This window comes from Mastomys coucha, unplaced genomic scaffold (genome assembly GCF_008632895.1).
Source record: "Mastomys coucha isolate ucsf_1 unplaced genomic scaffold, UCSF_Mcou_1 pScaffold23, whole genome shotgun sequence".
Classification (NCBI taxonomy): domain Eukaryota; kingdom Metazoa; phylum Chordata; class Mammalia; order Rodentia; family Muridae; genus Mastomys; species Mastomys coucha.
Genome location: NW_022196906.1, coordinates 91,477,511 through 91,484,676, shown reverse-complemented (window position 1 = coordinate 91,484,676; position 7,166 = coordinate 91,477,511). Strand labels below are relative to the sequence as shown.

The following is a 7,166-nucleotide window of genomic DNA, read 5'->3' as shown; positions in this document are numbered from 1 at the left end:
GTGTGTGTGTGTGTGTGTGTGTGTGTGTGTGCCTGTGCGTGTGTGCCTGTGCGTGTGTGCCTGTGTATGTGTGTGTGTGTGTGTGTGTGTGTGCGTGTGTAATTAGGCACATTTGCTAGCTCCTAAATTACATACTCTTGTCAAATTATGATACTGGTTGACTAAATAATTGTTTATCAGGTGTGACTTTATTTGGGACTGGAAGAAGGGGGTAGAGTCATTCAGGAGAAAACCCCAAAGTTGATGTCATAAAAGGTTCTTCAGCCACAGAGGCAGCTAGCTCTGCCCTCATCTGTGTCATAGTGCCAAGTTCACCCCAAATTTTATTTCCACTCAACTACTCAGAACTGTGGCTATTTCTGGAACTCACCTGGGATATGCCTGGAGGTTTATGTATTGTTTCTGTGCCTGACAGAAAAAATGGGCTTTGATTTTGTTGAAGGTTTTCCTCTTTATTAATGTTGGGTTTTCCCTCTAGATAGGAAGGCAGCTCAGCGATGTGTAAAACTTCCATTTTCATCTTTTTTTTTCCCGCTCAGAATTTCATTCCATTTCATCACCTGCTGCTTCCTAGCTAATCCTTCCCAGAGATGGATGGCAGTCCAGAGGCCATTTTCCTATGCAGCTTATCTTGTTTGCTTAAGCCCAGGCTCTGAGGGGTCTGCCTTTCCCTTGAGGAAGCTCTGGGTTGTCACCTAATTTTGAGCCACCACCACACAGCAAATAGTTCTGTTTATCTTTCCAGATTGCAGCATTTAAGTATGTCATTGGAGGTGGTAGAGGACATGTGTTCTCAGAATAAAACATGGTAGAGGAGAAGAGCTAAGATTTCAGACTCTCTTCACTTTGTTGAAAGCCCATTTACAGACTGAGGCTGGGGCTGCCTCCTTAAGACTTTGTTTATGCATGTGCAAGAATGCATAGCACTGCCTATGTGCAGGATTGTGTTGGGATAAAGAGCAAGCATAAAGTTAAAGCATAGAGTGTGGCCTTGTATGCAAGTAGGGTTTAGGTTTTCTTTTCTTTTTTCACCTCCTAGAACCAAATAAAACATACACTGCTTAGCTTCTCTCTAGGAAGCAAGAGGAGGCATCTCATTATCAGAACCCAATTTGTTTCTCAGTCTGCTCAGTGTCTGGAGCCATCCTTGATAACAATAAGGCACAAAAGATGAAGCCGAGCCCAGCTCAAAGGATCATAGGACATGTGTGTGTGTGGCACACACACACACAGAGAAAGAGACAGAGACACAAAGAGAGAGAGACACAGAGAGGGAGAGAGAATTCGAGTGTTATTAATCTTGGCCCAACAGTAGTCTTGTGCATAGAGGAAGTGTTAAGAGTTTAAGAAAGAAGCTAAGCACAAGAATGCTGAGGGCTTTGAGCATAAAGTGACTGGGGAGAGAGCCTCTCATGTTTGTGAAATTTGGGAAGATACAGTTTGTTCATTGGGAAGGCTAGATCACATGGGACAAGTTATGCCATAGAGGCAGAAGTATATTCGTATGAGTAGCAGAGCAAACCACTGTGTGGCTGTCTCATTTCAGATGTTGCATAGTATCATTCATTGTTGTCTAGTTCACAGAAGGTGCCCAAGAAATAACTGCTGACTACTTCTGGATGAATTGTTAGGAAACAAAGGTTCAGCTCAAGCTCTGTGTCTAGTAGAAGCCTTTCCTATGGCTCCATCCGGTCCCTTCTCTGAGGGAGATGACTGTCTTTCAGCTGTAGGTGCACCTCTCTGTACTTCTCTGGATTTGGCTTTTTGGTCTCTCATCTGTCACCTTCATTGGACTTTCTAATCTTTCTGAGAAGGTGACTGCTCCATATTTTTGACCTGGGTGGGAAGCTTGACTCAAGGGACACATGACTTGAATAAATGCCCATGGCTATGCTGAAAGGATAAGGAACAGCTTCCAGACAGAAAGCCAAAGAGCAGAGAAGTCTGTGCCCGCTCACAGGACCTTTGAAGACACAGTGATAGCCTGCATAATGCCTGGTAATTGGAGCACCTCCACATGTGCACTTAAGCCTGACACAGTTGATAGTAGGTCATATTTGAAGAAATTCGGGCTAATTAGTATTAAAGCAGTCACCAAAATGTGAGTCTTTTGTTGCCTTAAGTAATCCTGGGTTCCCAGGAGAGCCTTAGGAAGTGTTAGTACAATGTTGTGATTTTACAGCTAGTGCATATGTGACATTCATGTCCAGAAGCCCATGGCTTGACTTTGGAAGGCAGGTGGACCCTAAGTCCCTGACAACTCGATCTCCATGGCTGGAGACCAGCACTTCATGCGAGAGTCTCTTCCTTGAATGAGGAAGTGCTTATGCTGCTCTACTCCAGCTTCCGATACAGTTTCTCCGGAACACACAGGTCCCTTCTTCTCTGCATCAGGACCTTGGCATGCATTGGATCCCATGATCCTTACCCCTTGGGTCAGGGGTCATGATCTAGATTTGCAAAAGGAGAATCTGAGAAATGGGTGATCTCCATTATAGATGGAGATGCTGTTGTGATAATGGGTCCAGCCCTCTTGATTCCTGAGTTCATGCCATTCTAGGGGTTCCATGGTAAAAGGAATCACTGGAAGTAGCATACATGTGCCAGGCTATGCTGGGAGTGTTTGTCACAGTGCATGTTTTATAGCTGAGAAAAATCAGACTGGAAAAAAAATAAGCGCTTTTCCTGGGTCTTGCCCTCCGCAGCCTTCTCTAACAGTAACGATGCCCTCCCTCTCCACATCCCTGTGGTTACTAGTGCTACCAAACTGAATTTCCTAGCATGCAAATATGACAAGCCAGAGACTGATTTTCCTGCACAATATTTTCAGAGAAAGCTAGTCACCTCATTAGTCATATTTACATTCTGTTTTAATTGCGTTCTCCAGAGCAAATGCGTTCATTTTTCTCCTAGGTTGTACTTCTCACTTGAACAACCTTTTAACAACGCAGAGACAAGATCGGAGCACACAAGGAGTACCTTGGTTTCCTAAAATATGCCTCCTCACTATAATGTAGAGGCCAATTATCACCATGGCTGTGCACCAATTATCAGATACAAAATATGGATCACAACTAATTATCGGGATTTGACCTTATTTCGCAGCCATACATTCCTGTAAACTAGGTTAATGTTACTAGCGCAATGGAGATTTAGGTGGGAACAGAAGACCTGTGCTAACAGGGAATGAGTGCTTTGTTTCTGAAAAATGACCAAGAATCATATGTGCTGAGATTTCTTTTCAGAAGTTTACCTTCTGAAAAAACCCTATTAGTGAACTGTAGATGGCGAAAAGGCTATCTCATTAATATCCCAGAATGTTTTATCTAGCCATAAAGATGGCTCCTTCTGTTTTTCAATTTCTCAATGACTGAACCTTGTGTTATCTATGGACCTTGCCTATACTTAGTGGAGGGAAATGTGGCCAGCTGACCAAGCCAGTGTAGGGGTTGATTTAGCTAGAGAAATGAGATATGGTCCCAAATTCCAGGCAGGAGAATGCTAGAATCATAGCAGGCAAAGGTGGGAGAAAGGCATAGGAGAATAATATTGTCTAGCCTTGTGACTTGGGGACTGAGATTTGGCCAGATAGTATGATATCTAGGATTTCGTTATGAGAACAGAGGAGATGCTGCTGTTAGTTGAAGACATGGCGTGACTGCTGTTGAGAGAGAGATTGGAAGTGTGTCAGTGTGTCATGTTTAGGGATTAAGAACCGTAGTGGAATGTGCAGGCTGAAGCAGAATCCTCAGGGTGACAGTTTCGGGTAGGAAAGGTCAGTCGTGAGGAGCAGACTTTGGGAAATGCTGATGTAAATCTGTTGTCTTTCAGAAGAATGGCTTCTACCTCTGTTAGCAAAGGAAGCAGCAATTCTCTCAAAGTTTAGACTCATTGTTTTAGAGAGCAGTTTATGACTGGCTGCTGGGGAACAGGTTGGTACATCAGTGTGTGCAGCAATGACTGTGAGCACATTGCTGTTTGGGAGTCAGCTACTGAGACCTGTGGGAGAGGGACTAGGTGGCATCTGAGCAGTCTCCAGATGAAGGCCAGCAAGCCAAGGGGAAGCTGTTGTGTTCTGAGTTGGGATGAAAGCCAGAATAGGCAGGGAGCTGTAAGAATATAATGTAGAAGAAGCTAAGACACATTGTACAGAGCCAGAGGAAATGGTTTGACATGCCATCATCAGGAAAGACACGGTATAAAGGACAGGACAGTGAATGTGGGTTCTGGTGTCAGACTTCCCGATTCAAACCCCAGCTCCACTTCTTCTTGCCCGAACAACTTGTGCCGTACATCAAATATGGGCATGCCTCTGTTTCCTTAGCTTCAGTATTACCTCCTGTCTTAATGTATTTAAGGGGAGAGCACTGAGGGAACAATACACAGAAAGGACTTTGAGCAGCCCGTGGGGACTTCTGGTTTTAGTCTTACTCCCAAGGTTGTCAGTCTATGAAGACAGGGCTTCTCTGTTCACTGCTGCCCTCCAGGGCCCGGATCATGCCTCAAATGCAAGAGTGTCTCCATAGTTTGGGCTCTGTGTAACAAGCTTGTCTACAGCTGATCTTTAGTGGGCAGGGCAGAAATAAAGGTGTTCATGAGCTAGAGCATCAATGAGGGTTCAGTGGAGAGTATGCCAGGGGAAGCACAGATGTTACCAGGAGAGCACAGACTTTACCTGGCTTTCTCTCTAGGCCTATGTGTCAAAGTCTATACACACTCATCTTGTCCAACTCTTATGGATGACGAGGTAGGTGTGGTTTCTCCCTGTTTTCCAAGAGCAGCATTCAGGTCTGAGCAACAGAGAAGCTTGCCATTCTGAGATGCTCAAGGTCTTTGTCCTTGTCCTCACATCCTTCCCTTCTGCATCCCTTCCTGCATCTCAGCATCCTTAACTCTTCACTTGCCCAGATTATACTGGAAGTGGCTCATTTATTTAATGAATTCAGTTTTTAAAGGAAGAGTTTTAAGCAACAAAATGAGGGCCTAGTAGTATAAAATGCTCATTTGGGATGAACTTCTGTCTAGTGACTGGGCTGAGAATCCAGTCCTAGCGTAGATTCTGGGAGGAACTGGAGCCACGATGCAACTCTTCCCCTGACCAGCTCTGTGGCCATGGGTGATTTATAGAACATATCTGGGCCTTAGTTTCCTCATCTATAAAATGAAAATGATGCGCTCTACTCCTGAACTGCTAGTAACATGCTTATAAATGGCTCTGCAGGGCTTCTGGTACATGGGAAGACTCCAAAAATATGTGGCCATCCTGCTTTTTCCCTTCTATATCACTGATTATCCATTATTTTAATCAAGGGTTTCATTATGACACTTTCATACAGCTATATCATTTATACTGACTGTGCTCACTATCACATTCTTTGCCACCCTTTCCCATTTCCCCACTTCCTTTTCCAAAATAGTCCTCCTTGTGTATCCACTTCATATATGCTTCAGAATCTCAAGTTCACATATAAGAGAAAACAAGGTGTTTGTCTTACCAGGATTAGCTTACTTTGCCAAACGGGATGATTTCTAGACCCATCTGTTTTCCTGCATATGATACAGTTTCCTTCTCTACATCTGAATACAGCTCCGCACACCACATTTTCTTATCCATCCGTCCTCTGTGGATGTTAGTGGACATCTAGGCTGATGGTTCTGAGCAGTGGAGCAACACATGGATGTGAGAGTCTCTGTAGTATGCTGAACTGGAGCCCTCTGTGTGCCTCCCCAGGACTAGTTTATCTGTATCTTACTGTAGTTCCACTTTTACTTTGTTGAGGTGTATCTACATGAATTGCCATGGTAACAACTGATTTACATTTGTGACAATATCTATAAGAGTTCCTTTGGTGTTGGAAAAATGGCTCAGTGGTTAAGACTATATACATACATACATACATATATATGTATGTATATTTTAAAGAGAGGACCCTGTTTTGTTCCCAGCACCCATGTTAAATGACTCTGTACCTTCAGCTCAGGAATACCCCACTCCCTCTTCTGAATTCCAAGGGTATACTCAAGTATGCACCACACACACACACACACACACACACACACACACACACACACACACACGGAGACACACCCAAAATCCTTAAAAAATAAAAGACCCCCTTCCATTCCCCACAATCTTTCCTAGTATCTGTCATTGGTTTTCTTGCTGCTAGCCTTCCTGACTGGCTAAGATAAAGTTGGAAGGCAGCTGAGGGTCACCCTGGATGTGTTGTCACTAACAGGAACTGAGGAATAGACAAGCTTGGCGGAGGGAGACTGCACATGATCATTACCATAGCCGCTACTGTCACTTTGTCAAAATGAAGGGAGACACCTTAATCCAAGCCCCAAGAAGCTGTGTGAACTACACACAGGCCAAGGCAGCCTTAACTTTTCTATGCATGCAGGATGGGTAGACTCTAGGGCAAGCTTCGAGTCAAGAGGACAGTCCTGGTTCAACTCTATTCTCTGGGCACTGGAGCTTCTTAAGACTCAGCATGGGAGGGCCATAATGACATAGCTGAGACAAGTGGCCTGATAGAGGTCTCGTGAGTGAAGCTGCTTTTGTCTTACAGTGGCCGTTCAGCACCTGAGTCTTTTCCCAGTGGGGCAGCCTGGTAAAGAATTCTGAGTAGCATAGTTATGGGTGGCTCACAGATGACTGCTGTCAATCACAGCAGTAAGACCTCACCAGCGCTTCATAGACTCAGTTTTTCTAGATATGAGATTTATAAGTCTGCTGTGTCATTCATTCCTTCATTTATTCACTCATCTCTGAGCATCTTTTAGTCCCAGACCTTGTGCCAAGCCAAGGGTAGCTAGGGAAGCTGGGATGATCAGTTAGTGGAAACTGGAGAGCCTGGGAGTAAACAGAGCATGAGCTGAGATGGCCTTCGCCCTGTGATAGAGGGAAGTTCATAGCCAAGGGCTACGGAAGGAGGGACTACCCACTGACCTTGGGGCCAGGAAACATGATTCTCCAAGGCTTTCCTGATTTCTTCTCAGCCTTAAAGTCTCCAAGCTCCTCAATTCATATGACGGTCTGGAGGTGGCTTTTTTGTGATCAAAATTTATCTTCCAGCCAAATAGGGAAGGTAAGGACTCAAAGGAGGAGGGTTGAAAATCAGAGGGAGAAATGCTGTCAGTCCACAGCTTTCCTTACCAGTCAT

At 44.5% G+C, this 7,166-nt stretch overlaps 1 protein-coding gene across 1 annotated transcript in view; it reads left to right on the top strand.

Moving 5' to 3' along the window:
- Clstn2 (calsyntenin 2) overlaps positions 1-7,166 on the top strand; it is a 593,894-nt gene that overhangs the window by 113,177 nt on the left and 473,551 nt on the right. The window lies entirely within an intron of this gene.